This window comes from Pantherophis guttatus, chromosome 12, assembly GCF_059756535.1.
Source record: "Pantherophis guttatus breed Tessera chromosome 12, ASM5975653v1, whole genome shotgun sequence".
NCBI lineage: Eukaryota > Metazoa > Chordata > Lepidosauria > Squamata > Colubridae > Pantherophis > Pantherophis guttatus.
The window spans coordinates 11,462,886-11,481,681 of NC_142074.1; the positions used below are offsets into that span (position 1 = coordinate 11,462,886).

The 18,796-nt window shown below is 40.8% G+C and overlaps 1 long non-coding RNA gene across 2 annotated transcripts in view; it reads right to left on the reverse strand.

The window, feature by feature from the left end:
• Positions 1-18,796, reverse strand: part of LOC132711966 (uncharacterized) — a 79,065-nt gene that overhangs the window by 14,193 nt on the left and 46,076 nt on the right. The gene's annotated exons all lie outside the window — the stretch shown is intronic.

The window sequence follows — 18,796 nt, forward strand, 5'->3', positions numbered from 1 at the left end:
ATTCTGGCTAACACAGCTAATGATTGTGTTGGCTTATGATTTAGGTAGTTGCAGTCCAAATAATTCGGAGTTTACCAGTCTAGGGGAATTTAAAGTAGACAGTATAATCTGTAAGCCTTCACAATTTGTTGGAGCTCTATTTGAAGATACAGCTGATCGAAGATATTGCTCTGAGCCTCATTCCTCAAACGCAATTGAATGTAAGTTTGAGACTAAGTTTAAGCTAGAAAAATTCGCCATTTAAACAACAGTTAGTTTAGGATTACAATGTACGATTGGAAGAGGCCACTCGATATAAGAATCCAATTAAAGTACACCTGACCAATTCCCTGTTTGAGCAATTTCCATAAAGCTCCAGGATCCATTGTTACATTCCTTTTACCTATATGGATTTATTTATTTTTTCTAATATTCTAATATTCATTAAGATTCTATCTTCCTCCAGCCCAAACTCTGTGTCCTGCATTCTTGTTGCAGAACCTCGTAAGTTGTCCATCAAGCAAGAACCATCAATTCCTTTCGTGCTTCACTATTGAACGATTTAGGGATGTTTTCAGATTGCTAATCTCAGATTCCAATCCAAACCCATGAGCACAATCTTCATCATCGGGATTATTTACGAATAGATTTGGCCGGGATGGGTTTTTCTATTCTGCTGATCATGCCTTTTGGGGGTAGTTTTTCCTTGACTTCACGAGGAAAGAAGGAAACATCAAGGATCATTTTCAATCAATGAAATGTAGTATATATAATATAATAACAGAGTTGGAAGGGACCTTGGAGGTCTTCTAGTCCAACCCCCTGCTTAGGCAGGAAACCCTGCACCACTTCAGACAAATGGTTATCCAACATCTTCTTAGGCAAGTTGTTCCACTGATTAATTGTTCTGTCAGGAAATTTCTCCTTAGTTCTAGGTTGCTTCTCTCTCTCTCTCTCTCTCCCTCTCTCTCTCTCTCTCTCCCCCTCCCTCCCTCCCTCCCTCTCTCCCTCCCCCCCCCTCTCTCTCTCAGTTCGATTTATATGCCGCCCTTCTCCGGAGACTCAGGGCGGTTTACACTGCATTAAGCAATAGCCTTCATACTTTTATATATACCTGCTTAGTAGGGCTTTCGGGGCCCCCTAAGCGGTGTTCTTTTTTATACAAAGTCAGCTTATTGCCCCCACAATCCGGGTCCTCATTTCACCTACCTCAAAAGGATGGAAGGCTGAGTCAACCTTGAGCCTGGTGAGATTTAAACTTGCAGTAATTGCTGGCAGCTAGTGCTACTTAACAGCACTTTAGTCTGCTGTGCCACCAAGGCTCTAATGGGTTAGTTTCCACCCATTGCTTCTTGTCCTGTCTTCAGGTGCTTTGGAGAATAGCCAACTCCCTTTTCTTTGAGATAAGGGAGATATTGGAAGACTGCTATCATGTCTCCCCTAGTCCTTCTTTTCATTAAACTAGACATACCCAGTTCCTGCAACCGTTCTTCATTATGTTTTAGCCTCCAGTCCCCTAATCATCTTTGTTGCTCTTCTCTGCACTCTAGAGATTACAGATTTCTAGAATCTGAACATTTTTTTTACATCGTGGCGACCAAAACTGGATGCCGTATTCCAAGTGTGGCCTTACCAAGGCATTATAAAGTGGTATTAACACTTCACGTGATCTTGATTCTGTCCCTCTGTTTATGCAGCCTAGAACTGTGTTGACTTTTTTGGCAGCTGCTCCACATGGCTGGCTCATACTTAAATGGTTGTCCACTAGAACTCCAAGATCCCTCTTCATAGTTACTACTATAGGTGTCAGAGAGAGAGAGAGAAAAAAATCAGGGTTAATTTTTAAAGACACAGTTCCCTTGCAGCAACCATGCCCTCTAATTATTTCAATGTGAAACGCGTTATAAATGTATGTTTGTTTCCTCTTCTTATCCCTTGGTGGCCAGCATAAACATTCCTAAAAGAGAGAGCTTTTATCAGGGATGGGACATTCAGGTTTGTAAGCTGCTGAAAATGCTTTTGTCCCTCCTGAATGTTGCTAGACCTCAGGAGAAGCCAGCCACACAATCTCCTAGGTGGTGAAAAAAACGACTTAGTCACCTGTTACAAATGGGACGGAAATCTGTACCTCTTCTAACTGCCACTTGCGCTGAGTTTATACGTGAAATCGAATCTAAGAAAAGCCTGGAATTCTAATGGACAAATTCATACTGCGTGAATTTAAAAAAAAAAATCATATAGAACGTTTGTTATAAATCATACAGGACATTTAAGGACAAATCTAGGAAGAAGAGGGGAAGAATACAAAAGCTCAACTCACTTTCCATGGTTGTTGTTGTGGGGGAAAAAAATAGGAGAAGAAAGGAATATTAGGTATGTTCATCGCCTTGAGTTATTTATAATTTATATTTATTTTATTTATTTTTTATTTTATTAGGCTTATATGCCGCCCTATCTCCAACGGACTCAGGGAGGCTCACAACAATAAAACCACAATCCATAATACAAATTAAAATGCCTAATTAAATCAAATACAACTAAAAATCCGTAAAAAAAAACCATCAGTCCAGGCCGGGGCACTCGAATAACCAAGTTTTTAATTTGCGGCGAAAGGTGCGAAGGTCAAGGGCCAGCCGAAACCCCAAGGGAAGTTGATTCCAGAGGGTGGGCGCACCCACAGAGAAGGCTCTACCCCTGGGGGCCGCCAGCCGACAGGGCGGCTTACAATGCGTTAAGCAATAGCCTTCATACTTTTGTATATTTTATACAAAGTCAGCTTATTGCCCCCACAAACGGGGTCCTCATTTTACCCACCTTAGAAAGGATGGAAGGCTGAGTCGACCTTGAGCCTGGTGAGAATTGAACTCGCAGTAATTGCAGGCAGCTGGATGTTAAATGCTGCCTTAGTAGGAGGCATTAGCCTCCTACGCCACTCAGGCTCTTAGACTTAGACTTCATGGTGCTTTTACAGCCCTCTCTAAGTGGTTTACAGAGTCAGCATATGGCCCCCCCAAAAATCTGGGTCCTCATAAATAAAAAATCGATTGCATTTAATTACTTCCTCCTTTAATTATAAAATCTTTTTAAAGTTGATTATTATATCTTAAACAGTGGTGGGTTGCCCCCGGTTCGGACCGATTCCCAAGAACCAGTAGTAAAACCAATGGGAGGCCCTGTACACTGCCCCGGATGTCGTCATCAGCAATCACATGATCCCGTTGTGAACCGGTAGTAAAAGTAAGTAGAACCCACTCCTGGTCTTAGAGTTAGAAGGTCAGAACTTGTAGATCTTCTGATATCCCAGATCTATCATTTGCAGCAGCCATAATGATTAATAGGCTATAGGTTGTCCCCATTTCTAGCACATCAGCAAAGATCCAACCCATCAAAGCAATTTGATTTTAATTCCTGAGTTTTATCCGGATCTCTGATTTCTCCACTGTATGGCATCAATCTGACTCGGAAAGTCAGTTCAGTTGAGTAACCTTCTTCCTGTACGTGCCTAAAAGGTCACTGAATCACTGAACCAATTTGGAAGCAACCGAGTCAATTCAACTATTTCCTTCAAATTGTTGAGCTGATTTGGGGCAGTTGATTTAATTTGGACATTTGATCTCATGACTACTGAATTGCATCTCCAAATAAAACACTTTCAACAATTCTACAATGTTGGAAATTAGATTTAACAGATTAAGATAACAGATTAATAGAGTTGGAAGGGACCTAGATTTTCTAGTCCAAGCCCCCGTCCAAGCAGGAGACCCTCCACCATTTCTGACAAACGGCAGTCCAGTCTCTTCTTGAAAGGTTCCAGTAATGAAGCTCCCACAGCTTCCAAAGGCAACTTCGGTTCCATTGGTTGATTGTTCTCATTGTTAGAAAAAAAATCTTATTTCCAGACTGAATCTCTCCTTGTTCAGTTTCCATCCATTATTCCTTGTCTGGCCTTTGGGTGCTTTCGAAAATAGCTTGACCCCTTCCTCTCTGTGGCAGCCCCTCAAATATTGGAAGACTGCTATCATGTCTCATCTGGTCTTTCTCTTCACTAGACTAGCCAGGCCCAGTTCCTGCAAACATTCATTCTATGTTTTAGCCTCCAGTCCCCTCATCATCTTGGTTGCTCTTCTCTGCACTCTTTCTAGAGTCTCAACATCTTTTTTATGGTGGTGACCAAAACTGGAAGGAGACAAGCTTTTCTCCATCATCTTTGAGTGCAACTGAGGATTAGGACTGGAATAAAGCTTGGAGGATAACATATTCATGAACCACATCCTGCATCAGTGGTTCCCCTTGGTGTATTTAAACAGCAGCAATGCACCTTTAATTTCTGACAGCAATCTCTAAAAAAAATTCCTCATCATAGCTAAACTGAAATACCGTGCATTGTGGGAAATCAAAATGACCACCAACCATGCCGATCAGCTTAATCCACTCTTCCCCAATTGGAGGCCCTCCAGAAATAGCCAATTTGGCTGGAAATGCTGGAATTGTGGTCTCAATATAGGTACTCCTCGACTTACCACAGTTCATTTAGTGATTGGTTATAACCGCACTGAAAATAAAGTGATTTTTGATCATTTTTCACACTTACGACCGTTGCAGCATCCCCATGGTCACATGATCAAAATTCAGATGCTTGGCAACCAACCAGAGGTGGGTTTCAGCAGGTTCTGATCAGTTCTGGAGAACCGGTAGCGGAAATTTTGAGTAGTTCGGAGAACCGGTAGTAAAACTTCTGACTGGTCCCACCCCCATCTATTCTCTGCCTCCCGAGTCCCAGCTGATCGGGAGGAAATGGGGATTTTGCAGTATCCTTCCCCTGGAGTGGGGAGGGAATGGAGATTTTACACTAACCATCCCCTGGAGTGGGGAGGGAATGGAGATTTTACAGTATCCTTCCCCTGCCATGCCAACCAGGCCATATCACACCCACCAAGCCACACCCACAGAACCAGTAGTAAAAAAAATTGGAACCCACCACTGCAACTGATGGTTGTAGCGTCCCAGCCCAGGGTCACATGATCCGCTTTTGTGATCTTCTGACAAGCAAAGTCAATAGGGAAGTCAGATTCCCTTAACAACCATGTGACTAACTTAACAACCGCAGCTGATTCACTTAACAGCTGTGGCAAGAAAGGGCCTTAACATGCGACAAAACTCACTTAAGAAATGTGTCACTTAGCAACAGAAACGTTTGGCTCCGTTGTCGTGTAATGGTAAAATGTACAGGTAAGATGTACAGGTAAGTCAAGAGCTACCTGCAGTGGTGGGTTCAGCCCGGTTCAGCCCAGTTCGGCTGAGCCGCAAGCGGTGATGATATGACGTCACCTAACAGGTTCGCTTTGTTCGGGAGCTGGGCCCTCCCGCCCCTCCCCCTGTTATTCTTACCTTTTATTTGGCCCCGCCCCCAATCTATTCGCTGCCTCCCAAGTCCCAGCTGATCAGCTAGAAAGAAAAAACCTGTTTAAACTCTTGCCATGGGGCTTCAAAGGGCCGCCCTACAGCTGACCTACAGTGTTAAAAGGCAGTGTGGTGGTAGACCAACGCGCTCGAAAAACAAATGGGTATACCGGTGCCTCCAAAAACAAATGGGTAGACTGGTGCCTCCAAAAACAAATGGGTAGACCGGTGCCTCCAAAAACAAATGGGTAGACGGGTGCCTCCAAAAGCAAATGGGTAGACCGGTGCCTCCAAAAACAAATGGGTAGACAGGTGCCTCCAAAAAAAATTGGGTAGACCGGTGCCTCCAAAAACAAATGGGTAGACCGGTGCCTCCAAAAACAAATGAATAGACTGGTGCCTCCAAGAACAAATGGGTAGACCAGTACAGTTCTGCAAGTAGTTAAAATCCTGGTAGACCAGTACCTCTGCTAAATCCTAAAGAATTGTCACATGACCATTAACCCATGGCCACAAAATAAGCCATGCCCACAGAATCGGTAGTAAAAAAAATTAGAACCCACCCCTGTCTACCTGTATATCTCCTGTTTGAAGAAAACTGAATTAATTTTCCACGTCGCTCAGCCAGACTTTAAAAGAGAGAGGGCAGGAAGTTATTTCGATCAACTGATAGGCTAACTAATGTGAAGGATTCCAAGTCACAACTCTCTTCTTCCTTTTCTTTTCTTTTGGAAGTTAGGCAAAAGGTTAACAAGCTAAATTAGAGAGGGCTAATGAAAGCAAAGTTCAGAAATTCAGTTTGAGAGAGCCCCGATGAATACTTGACTGCTTTGTGAAAGCGTTTTCCATATCCTCTCTGAGAAAGAGATAACTAAATTGGGCATCTTACGTGGCAACTGGGGTGCTATTTTTAGCATCATTATACCAGAGGGAATTAGAAAGTAAGAATGACAGCTGAAATGAGGTGACATTGTCTTTTGCTCTCAACTGCCAGAACATCTAAGACTAGAGCATCTGAAGGAGTTAAAACATCTAAGCTACCAGGAAGATGCGGGTAATCTTCTTACGAGGAGATTTTAAATAGGTCCTTCCATGGAGTTTTAACTCAAGCAAGACAGACAATGTTCTTCTGCTACTTCTCACCATTTCTAATCTGAGTTTCATCTCTTTGAAGAGATGAGAACCTTCAGACAAAAGTTTTTTTTTTAATTACTTTTTCCTCTGATTGAGAATGGAAATTTAAATTCTCTTGAGGAACTATCTTGGGATCTAGATGTTTTTCACCCACTCTACCTGATCAACTTTAATCAAATGATGTCGTCGTCTTCTTCTCCTCTTCCTCCTCCTCCTCCTCCTCCTCCTCTTCTTCTTTTGTTCTTCCTCTTCCCTTTTCTCCTCCTCCTCCTCTTCTTTTGTTCTTCCTCTTCCATTTTCTTCTTCTTCTTCTCCTCCTCCTCCTTTTCTTCTTTTGTTCTTCCTCTTCTCTTTTCTTCTCCTCCTCCTCCTCCTCTTCTTCTTTTGTTCTTCCTCTTCCCTTTTCTTCTTCTTCTTCTTCTTCTTCTCCTCCTCCTCCTCTTCTTCTTTTGTTCTTCCTCTTCCCTTTTCTTCTTCTTCTCCTCCTCCTCCTCCTTCTTTTCTTCTTCTTTTGTTCTTCCTCTTCCCTTTTCTCCTCCTCTTCTTCTTCTTTTGTCCTTCTTCTCCTCCTCCTCCTCCTCCTCTTCTTCTTTTGTTCTTCCTCTTCCCTTTTCTTCTCCTCCTCCTCCTCCTATTCTTCTTCTTCTTCTTCTTCTTCTTCTTCTTCTTCTTCTTCTTCTTCTTCTTCTTCTTCTTCTTCTTCTTCTTCTTCTTCTTCTTCTTCTGTTCTTCCTCCTCCTCCTCCTCCTCTTCTTTTGTTCCACCAATATTCATCAACTAATGCAAGTGAAGTCTTAATATTTGCTGAGCTGAGCTCTGGTGAGGTTTATACAGCTCACTTAAGGCCTAAACCCAGGTCAACAAAAATCAGTTGCTCTACTCCTATTACATCTATTCATGTAACATGGTGGCCCGATTCACACCATGTGCTAAGACAAGGGCTAGGATTGCCCATCATGCTGAACTATAAACTGATCTCACATAAGCCCAGTTTAGCATGCTGGGTCCGTCCATCATTCAACACTCTTCAAGACCCTTCCTTCCTTCCTTCCTTCCTTCCTTCCTTCCTTCCTTCCTTCCTTCCTTCCTTCCTTCCTTCCTTCCTTTTCTTTTTCCTCCTCCTCCTCCTCCTCCTCCTCCTCCTCCTCCTCCTCCTTCTCCTCCTCCTCCTCCTCCTCCTCCTATTTAACCACCTTCAGCAAAAACTCTCTCTATCAGCCAGCTGTAAGATTAAAAGCTTTTCAACTTGCTATCTTGGGAAATTTCTTTCGAGGAAATTACTACAAAGGCTTGTTTTAGTGTGTTCCCCTACTGTGCATCCTACTGGGTTTTTTTAATAAGGAAAGCTATCCATCCATGGAACTGTATCCTGTTTTCCATGCTTGAGTGTCTAACAGCAGGCAAATACAGTAGACTCTCTGATGTTTTGCTCCTTTAATTTTCACTCCATAATGTTCTCTGCCTGATTTTGCTGACTGATGCATGCACCTTCCGAGCCGTTTAATTAGGGGTGTACGAGCAGAATTTGGGCAGAAAAAAATGTCCTTTTTCTGAAAATAAATAAGCAATCGAATACAAATAAACAAGAACAATGGAGAAGGCGGGAGGGAGGGTGGAAAAACACTCACTTACAGCATTTCAAAATGTGGGCTTTTTATTTTTTTTAATAGAATAAATACATAATTGCAAGTCATATTTTGCTAATACATCTTTTAAAAAAAATAAGTTAGAAGGCGAACGATCCCTCTTGCCCAGCCCGTCACCAGTCTGATACTGTTCAAATAGTTTGGGATCCCGACATTTCCAAAGGTCAAAGGTCATGCCAGTTAGAAGCTTTACTAGTATTTCTATTTTTTTCTATTTTATTTTTTTAAATAATTTTTATTACAATTTTCCTTTACAGAACTCATAATCAACAGACTGTGTCATTTTTATATACTTTGGATCAACATTCCATACAATTTATATATTATATAGATTCAATATCTAAACCTCAATAGCCTTATGTATATTTCCAATTTTTATTTCTATTGTCTATCCAGGTATACCATTTTTCCCAAACCGCATTGTTAGGAAATGAGTATTACCTATCTTGTTGGGATGGCAATATATAAACCATCAATATAGCTTTAAGACTGCTGTATTGCATCATACTGTGTCCTGATTGGTTAGCTCTGTAGCCAATCTCCTTAAGAGGGAGCTAGAAACATGGTTTGTTTCTCTTTGCTGTTCTTGATCTTTGATATCTCTGTATGCTACTGTTTGCAAATCCAGAAGAACTGTTTATTGTGAATGACTACAATGACTGGTAAGAAGACTTTGTTATTGGATTATCCCTGGACCGTTTTGCTATCTCCTGCTTTATATGTGTATGACCTGGACTGTTTATTGGACTGTTCTTTACTATTTCCTGAAAGTAAACACAACTCAGTGTATCTCTGTGTTGACTGTGTTTATTCGTATCTACTCTCAATCGCTTTCATGTGCACACCCTTGCTATTCAAGACTTACTCTGAGAATTCCCTAACACGCACAAAATTCAAATCATCTTTTTCTTTTAGTTCTAGGGTAAGTTTATCCATTTCGGCACATTCATATATCTTCTGAATAATCAGTCCCTCTGGTGGTGTATTTTGTTCCTTCCAGTATTGCGCGAACGCAATTCTTGCTGCTGTTAATATGTATAAAATCAAATATCTTATCTTTTTATCGAATTTTGTTTTAAGTATTCCCAGGAGAAATGTTTCCTGCTTTAGTTCTATTTGACACTTTGTAAACCATTCTTGTATCTTAGTCCAGTACTTTTTAGTTTCAGGACATAGCCACCAAGCATGAAGAAAGGTACCTTAACATTGGTTACATTTCCAACAATTTGGGCTTTGGTTCGAATACATTTTAGCCAGTCTTGCTGGGGCTAGGTGCCAATGGTATAGCATTTTGTACTGATTTTCCTTATAAGCGGCAGATTTTGTTATAGTGTAATTTTTGTTCCAAATTCTTTCCCAATCTTCAAAGTCTATATTATGCCCTATATTTTCACCCCCCTTTAGGGGGGAAAAAGGTGCTTCTTATACTCCGAAAAATATGGTACCTTCCCTACTGGTTCACAAAAGCCTTCCACGCATGTGCAATGCTCACACATTATGCCCAGGCGGGTGGGCGGAGCCTTCTGCAATCGCCACTACCGGTTTGCCTGAACCAGATAGAACCAGCAAAATCCCACCACTGTCTGTATTGCTCCCATAGGTATGTGTTGGTTATTGGTATAGGTATTGTGACATTCCAGGAAGCATTTAAAGCTATTACGTTTTTTAAAATATTATTTGTTTTTAAAGGATATAGTTTTGTTTGTTTGTTTGTTTACATGTTGCCCATCTCCCTTGGAAAATCAACTTTGGAATAATATTGGAATAACACTGCATCCAGTTTTGGTTACCACGCTATAAAAAAGATGTTGAGACTCCAAAAAGAGTGCAGAAAAGAGCAACCAAGATGATTAATCAATGGAACGACTTGCCTTCAGAAGTTGTAAATGTTCCAACGCTGAAAGTTTTTAAGAAGAGATTGGACAACCATTTTTCTGAAGTGGTGTAGGGTTTCCTGCCTAAGCAGGGGGTTGGACTAGAAGACCTCCAAGGTCCCTTCCAACTCTGTTATTCTATTCTATGATCATTAGGGGACTGGAGGCTAAAACATACGATGAACGGTTGCAGGAACTGGGTATGGCTAGGCTAGTGAATCAAAGGACCAGGGGAGACATGATAGCATCTTCCAATATTTGAGGGCTACCACAGAGAGGAGGGGGAGTCAAGCTATTTTCCAAAGTACCTGAAGGCCAGACAAGGAATAATGGATAGAAACTGAACAAGGAGATATTCAACCTGGAAATAAGGAGAAATTTTTTGAAAGGGAGAGCAATCAACCAATGAAACAATAGAAGTTGCCTTCAGAAGTTGTGAGCGCATCATCACTGGAAGATTTTAAGAAGAGACTGGACTGCCATCTGTCAGAAATGGCATAGGGTCTCCTTCTGGGGTGGAGGATTGGACTAGATGACCTACAAGGTCCCTTCCAACTCTGTTAATCTGATCAACACTAGAAACCTCCAACTTTCATTCTTCGTTCAACTCAGAGGCTCCATGGATGATCTGAGGTCACTTATCTTCTTCCAGTCCTTTCTACCTCAGAGAATTGTGGCAGGGGCCATCTTAATTGTTGAGTGTGTACAACAAGCCAGGCAAAATGAAAGTGAGATTGGATAGTTTCTGGCTCCACTGTCTTAGCGTGTTCGATGAATCGGCTCATAATATTAAGCCATAATATGATTACTGTTTGGGGAGAGCCAGTCATGTGAGCATAGCAATTGTGTTTAATGAACCTGGGTTTGGGGTTCAGCATGTTTTGTAATCCCAAATGCTATGCAAGAAATGGAGGGTATCAATGCAATAAATAAATTTATTTATTTGAAATAACTGCAAATCATCAAGTTACATGGGCATGAATGCCTCAGATCAAACATCACAAAGAGAAATACAACTAGGCAAACCTAACCATTTTTTGGACTATCTTTGAATCACGGGTGAAATCCAGCAGGTTCTGACAGGTTCTGGAGAACTGGTAGCAGAAATTTTGAGTAGTTCAGAGAACTGGCAAATACCACCTCTGGCTGGCCCCAGAGTGGGGTGAGAATGAGGTTTTGCAATATCCTTCCCCCAAGAGTGGGGAGGGAATGGGGATTTTGCAATATCCTTTCCCTGGAGTGGGGTGGGAATGGAGATTTTGCAGTATCCTTCCCCTGGAGTGGGGTGGGAATGGAAATTTTGTAGTATCCTTCTCCTGCCACGCCCACCAAGCCACACCACGCCCACCAAGCCACGCCCACAGAACCGGTAGTAAAAAAAATTGGATTTCATCACTGCTTTGAATACACGTGAAATGTAGGAATGCAGCTGGCTATCTGCAAGATCATAAAGTTGCCCCCATTTTTCAACATGGAGCTAGACAGGTAGTCCTCGACTTACGACCAGAAATTGAGCCCCAAATTTATGTTGCTAAGTGAGATAGTTAAGTGAATTTCACCCCATTTTATGACAATTTTTAAAAAGTTTTTCATTTTTTTACAAACGTATCAAATCAATGCGTGAACAGTGTGAACACCTAAGTGTCATACATTCTAATACAAATAAAACTAGTAAAATTAGTCATAGTTATTAAATTCAATCAACATATATTTCTAATAATGATACACAATTATAATAAGTTGCAATCTGTCATTATTCAATTATTCCATGTTTTCTCTTAATGTCATTTTATTTTATTATATAAAAGTGTCTACACTAACATTCCCCCTTCTCTTATTTCTTCTGTCACTTATTCTAACTTTTAATCATGTCACCTTTCACTGAAAAAACCTTTTCTTTCTATCCTACCTAACTTCTAGTCATGTCACCTACCTAAAAAAAAGGAAAAGAGAGAGAGAAAAGCAAAAGCAAATCAGAACAACAACAAAGGGAAATCATCTATCCAGCATCTCTTGCCCGCTTCAATACTTTAGTTGCTATGCTCTTTTTTAATTTGCCTCCCACCTACCTCTCTGGGATCTTTATCTCTATCTGTAACTGCTTCTTGGCTGTTCAGTGTGGGTGTTTCTCCCACCACTACCCACTTCCACTGCCTAGTTTCCAAAATTTCTGTCCAGGCCCCTATCTCCCTTTCAAACGTACCTTCCAACTCTCTTAATACATTTCCCCCCTGGTTTAATTCATCAATCACTGTTATTTCCATCGTTTCATTTTACAACTTTTCTTGGCAAAGTTGTGAGTGAATCACAGCAGTTGTTAAATTAGTAACACGGTTGTTATGTGAATCTGGCTTCCCTACTGACTTTGCTTGTCAGTAGGTCACAAAAGGGGATCACATGACACCCCGCCCCCCCCCAGGACATTGCCACCGTCATAAATATGAGTCCATTGCCAAGGGCCTGAATGTTGTTCATATGACCATGGGGATTCTGCAATAGTAATAAGTATGAAAAATAGTCATAAGTCCCCTTTTTTCAGTGCCGTTGTAACTTCAAAGGGTTGAATTGTTGTAAGCTGAGGGCTATCTGTACGGTATTAGAAACATCTCTGTCTTTAAAGAAGACTCTCTCTCTTTAAAAGAGGAAAAAGTTGGGCTGAGGCCAATTAAGAAAAATCACTTAAATTTGCTCATCGATGGACCTGCTAGGAGAAGGAAGATTCTATCAATACCATTGACCCTTGTGGTACAGATGCTATTTCAGCACCTGCTTCACTGCCATTTTGAAATTAAAAGGAATTGCTGTGGAAGGACACCCCTCCTCCCCCCAAAAAATCATCTGGTAGGAAACAAAACCTACCTTTTTCTACAGAGGAATTATTGAGTCTTGTCATCTGCACCTCTACAACTCTCTGGTTTGGCTCTGCAACTCAACAAGACAGACACAGACTTCAGAGGATAATTAGAACTGCAGAAAAAACAATGGCTACCGCCTGCCTTCCATTGAGGACCTGTATACTGCACTAGTCAAAAAGAGAGCTGTGAAAATATCTACAGACCCCTTGTATCCTGGACATAAATCATTTCAACTTCTACCTTCAAAACGACGCTATAGAGCACTGCACACCAAGTAGACACAAGGACAGTTTTCCCCCCATGCCATCACTCTGCTAAACAACTAATTCCCACAACACTGTCAAATTAACTACTAAGACTGTATTACTATTCTTCTTCTCATCCTTCCTAGTACCTATCTCTTCCCACTTATGGCTATATCCATGTTGCTTGTATCTTTACAACTTATATTGTTTTTATTGTTTCCTAGTATGATTTGATTGCTTATTAGTATCCTATGACTATCACTAAGTGTTGTATTTTATGATTCTTGACGAATATATTTGATTTTTTCTTTCGGTACACTGAGAGCATATGCACCAAAGAGAAATTCCTTGTGTGTCCAATCACAGTTGGCCAATAAAGAATTCTATTCTATTCTATTCTATTCTATTCTATTCTATTCTATTCTATTCTATTCTATTCTATTCTATTCTATTCTATTCTATTCTCAGTCTTTCCTCATTCTATTCTATTCTATTCTATTCTATTCTATTCTATTCTATTCTATTCTATTCTATTCTATTCTATTCTATTCTATTCTATTCTATTCTATTCTATTGCAAATGTTTCATCCCCATTTGAGGTGACATCTTCAGGGCGTTATGAATTGTGCTTTGGATTGAGCACAATCCAAACCGCACCGAAGATGTCTCCTCGAATGGGGACGAAACACTTGCCACCAAATCGCCAAGCTCGGAGCTCAAACCAACAACACATTCGCTTTCCCTACACCTCAAGATACCAGCCCATTGTCTACATTGGAGAAACAACCTCGGCTCAAAGTATGTGGAAACATCTATGGAAATTACATGGGAATTTCTTTTAATGAGAGCTGTGTCTTCCCTGAATGAGACTCATATTTTAGGAGGCAGAAGAAAGAGAAATAACATTGCCTAAAGGAGCAAGGTCAGGTAAAAGGTTAATCAAAGAAATGACAGTTAAATGATCTGCTGGGCTCTTGAGACCATAAACACACGTTTTGCCAAGCTCTGCTGTACAGAATCTCTATAAACAGGAGTCAGACAAATGGATCGCAAAGACACACATGGCTGTCCCATTTGCGGCATGTATATTTTTTATTTGTCATATTTCTATGCCGCCCACTCTCCGAGGACTCTGGGCGGCTTACACCAAAGACAGTATACTAAATAGCATTTTCTATTTTACCCACCTCAGAAGGATGGAAGGCTGAGTCAACCTTGAGCCGGTGAGATTTGATCCGCTGATCTGCTGAACTAGCAGTCAGCTGAAGTAGCTGCAGTACAGCACTCTAACCACTGCGCCACCTCGACTCTTTATGAGGTTTGAGGATGTGTTCCAGCTTGGCTCTGCATAAAGAGGACAATGCAGAGGGAAGACAGCTTTTTTTACTTCTACCTCATCTGCTTTCTAAAATGAAAATTTAAACACAGCACCTCTATTCTTCCGAATTTACAGTAGTGGCCAAAATTGTAGAAACCTGTTGGGAAAAGTGTATATTCTAAAACTAGCTAATAACACCATTTTCTTTTTATTTATTTTTTTTTTTGGAGTAGTACCATAAAATTATATATCAATGGAAAGATAATTTAATCGAGAACGTAATGCAATCACTTTTATGAAGGATTTGCTATTAGAATAGCAGTTACAGTATAAAGAAGAAAAGTGAAACACGTAGAAAAAACGAGAAATACAAAAATGATCACCATGTCGGTTAATCCTTAGTTGGGTAACCTTTAGCATGAATTACGGCCTTACAACGTCTTCCCATGGAATGAACCAAGTCTTTTAATTCTGCAGCTGTTATAATGTGAAACTAAGATTGAATGATTGCTTCTATTAACTGGGTTTTATTGCTGGGTCACTTCTGACTAACAAGTTTCTTTAGTCGGCTCCATAGATTTTTTAATTAGGTTAAGGTCTGGGCTATTCCCAGGCCATTCCAGCAGTGGAATAGGATTATTTTAAAACTCCAAAAAAAGGTGGCGTTATTAGCCATCAAACCTCAAAAATACACTTTTCCCAAAAGGTTTCCACAATTTTGGCCACTACTGGGGGAAAAAAAAAAAGACCAAATAAGAGTTTAGACATCATAAAAAGTTTGCAGACGGTGCCTTAGGATGACTACATTTAGAGTCCAATCCTCCAACTTTTGCTTTCTCAATCTTCCTAGTGTTTCAAGATAATCTTTGCGATGATTCAAAGGCTCATAAATTGAAGTTTACCAACATAATTAAAATCCAACAAAATCAATTAATTGGTGGACACTGATGGATGAAACATTACTCTGTGAGGTAGGAGACAATCAGATTGCCTCTCCTATTCCATATTTAATCGAGACAGCTCCCCCCCAAAAAAAGAAGTGAAAAAAATTGTATGGATGAGGCGAGGGTTCTGGGGTTACAGTGCTGATTGGACTGTCAAGGGATAGAGCCGCAGGTTGCTGACCCCTGCCCTATACCATTTCAGACGAATAGTTGTCCAATCTCTTCTTAAAAGCTTCTAGTATTGGAGCATTCACAACTTCTGGAGGCAAGCTTTTACTGTCAGGTTCTAGATTACTTCTCTCCTTGATTAGTTTCCATCCATTGCTTCTTGTCCTGCCTTCTGCTGTTTTGGAGAATAGTATTACTCCCCTCTTCTTTATGGTTGACATATTGGAAGACTGCTATCATGTCTCCCCTAGTCCTTCTTTTCACTAACTAGGCATACCCAATTCCAGCAACTATTCTTTATATGTTTTAGCCTCCAGTCCCCTAATCATCTTGGTTGCTCTTCTCTGCACTCTTTCTAGAATCTCAACATCTTTTTTACATCGTGGTGACCAAAACTGGATGCAGTATTCCAAGTGTGTCCTTACCAAGGCATTATAAAGTGGTATTAACACTACCCGTGATCTCAGTTCTATCTCTCTGTTAATGCAGCCTAGAAATGCCTACTGTGTTGGCATTTTTGACAGCTACTGCACATTGCTGGCTCATATTGAAGTCACTGTCCACTAGGACTCCAAAATCCCTCTCACAGTTACTACTATTGAGCCAGGTGCCACCTATACTATACCTGTGCCTTATACCCGTGCGTCACATGGTCGCACAATGTCCCAACCCCATTCCAGAAACAAGAGGACACGAAGCAAACCCCATCAACCGTATTAGCATTATTTGCGGAGTGCCCTCCTTGTTACAAGCTGCTCACGGTAAAGCAAAAACCCAACACTAATGAAATCTGGCACCTGATTTCAAACCATTCAATTCCTCTTGGCTGTGAAGGTACCCCCCCCCCAAAAAAGAGGTTAGAATTACGGAGTTATTAATTTTATATTGTTTTGACAATTGATTTTGAACACTAAGACTAGAGTTGTCCTTTTAGCACCTAACGCTGTAATTGTTCAAAACTAATTGATTTCTCCTTGGTGCATCTGGCAGCAGAAAACCTTGAAATGAAGATGTGCATTGCTAGGCAAGATGTTTTCATCAGTGTTTCCAGCAGAATATTCATTCGGTTGAAATCTATGCAAATCTGCACCTACTAAGATAGGGAAGAAAAAGGGGGAAATGGGGTGTTTCTTTTCTTATCACTGCCTTCTAAAGTCTAGCACATCCGTTCTAACAATGTGTACATTTAGCCACCTGAGCCACAATAACAAGGGATGTGGAAATAGGTGAGGGAGATTTAGCTGGAACATCTGTCACTCATTTGGCAGATGATGATGATTATCTTCTTCTCCTTCTCCTTCTCCTTCTCCTTCTCCTTCTCCTTCTCCTTCTCCTTCTCCTCCTCCTCCTCCTTCTTCTTCTCTTCAACCCCAAGCTACAAGTATTTTCCTTTTTTGATGTATTTTTCAAAATTGGTAGCAAAATGATTTGAGTTGGGGGTGAAATGCAATTCCTTTAAAACATGTGTCAATGCTCACACATATTTTTACACTGATGGTGAATGGAAGATGTGGCACACCCCTCAAAACAAAACCAAAAAAGAGATGATCTTATACAGCACTGTGACTTAGCTCTCTTTAAAGAATAATATAAAGTAGTAATACAAAAAGAAGCAGTACCACTAAAGAGCACGGAGGTTAGAATAATCGGCCCTCAGGCCCTACACTTTGGTGTAGACCAGTGGTCCCCAACCTTTTTATCGCCGCGGCCCGCTGAGCGCGCGCAGGGGTGGGGGCACGGCCCAGGAGCTTTTGCGCACGGCCCATTGCGCACGGCCCAGGAACCTTTGCGCTGCAGCGTTCATGTCCCCCGGCCGCTGCACGGCCCGGTGCCAGGTACTCCACGGCCCGGCACCGGTCCGCGGACCGGGGGTTGGGGACCACTGGTGTAGACTATACAGAAATCAATCTTCTCCTCCTCCTTCTCCTCCTCCTCCTCCTCCTCCACCTCCTCCTCCTCCCCATCCACCAATATTCATCAACTCCTGCAGGTGAAGTCTTATATGCACTGAGCTGAGCTCTGGTGAGGTTTATACAGCTCACTTAAGTCCTAAACGCAGGTCAACAAAAATCAGTTGCTCTACATCTATTCATGTAACAAGGTGGCCCGATTCACACCATGTGCTAAAACAAGAAGGGCTAGGATTGCCCATCATGCTGAACTGTAAACTGATCTCACATAACACCATCCTAGCATGCTGGGTACTTCTATCCTTCAACACTCTTCAAGATGCTTCCTTCCTTCCTTCCTTCCTTCCTTCCTTCCTTCCTTCCTTCCTTCCTTCTTTTTTTTTTATAAAAAGTTTTTAATTTTTTTTAAACATACAAACATACAAACAAACAATACATCCTTAATCATTCAGTGGAGTACATATTTTGTATCTTCTATTCCCTCCGCCATCATTTTCATATTATATTTCTATCATATCTTTATATTTTCATTTAGATTGTTACATCATTCTTCCCAAATTTCTTATGTTTATATTAATTCATCAAATATCTAAATTTATATATATCTATCTTCTCTAACCATTGATATAATTGCCCCCATACTTTAAAATACTCTGATTCTTCCTTTTCTTTAATTACCAATGTTAATCTATTCATTTCTGCACATTCCAATGTTTTCTTAATTACTTCTCCCCCTAAAGGGATTTTCTCTGCTTTCCAGATTTGCGCAAATACAATTCTCTCTGCAGTTACAATATGTATAATCAAATAAGTATTCTCTTTACTATATTTCTCTGGCAAGGTACCCAATAGGAACAGTTCAGGTTTTAAATCAATATGTTGTTGTATCATTTCCTCTAGCCATGTTCTAATTTTAATCCAGTAGTTCCTCACTTCTGGACCTGTCCACCACATATGATAATACAATCCTGGTATCTGGGGGCATTTCCAGCATTTAGCTGATTTATCTTTAAACAATTTTTCAGGTGCCATGTGCCATCTATAGAACATTTTGTATTGATTTTCTTTATATGCTGTGGACATCCGCCTGCCTGCCTTCTTTCTTTCTTTCTTTCTTTCTTTCTTTCTTTCTTTCTTTCTTTCTTTCTTTCTTTCTTCTTTCTTTCTTTCTTTCTTTCTTTCTTTCTTTCTTCCTTCCTTCCTTCCTTCCTTCCTTCCTTCCTTCCTTCCTTCCTTCTTCTTCTTCCTCCTCCTCCTAGCGTATTCCCGCAAGTGCAAGGTCCACTTTTCAGATCATGGGTACTTACGGGACCGCCTTCTGCC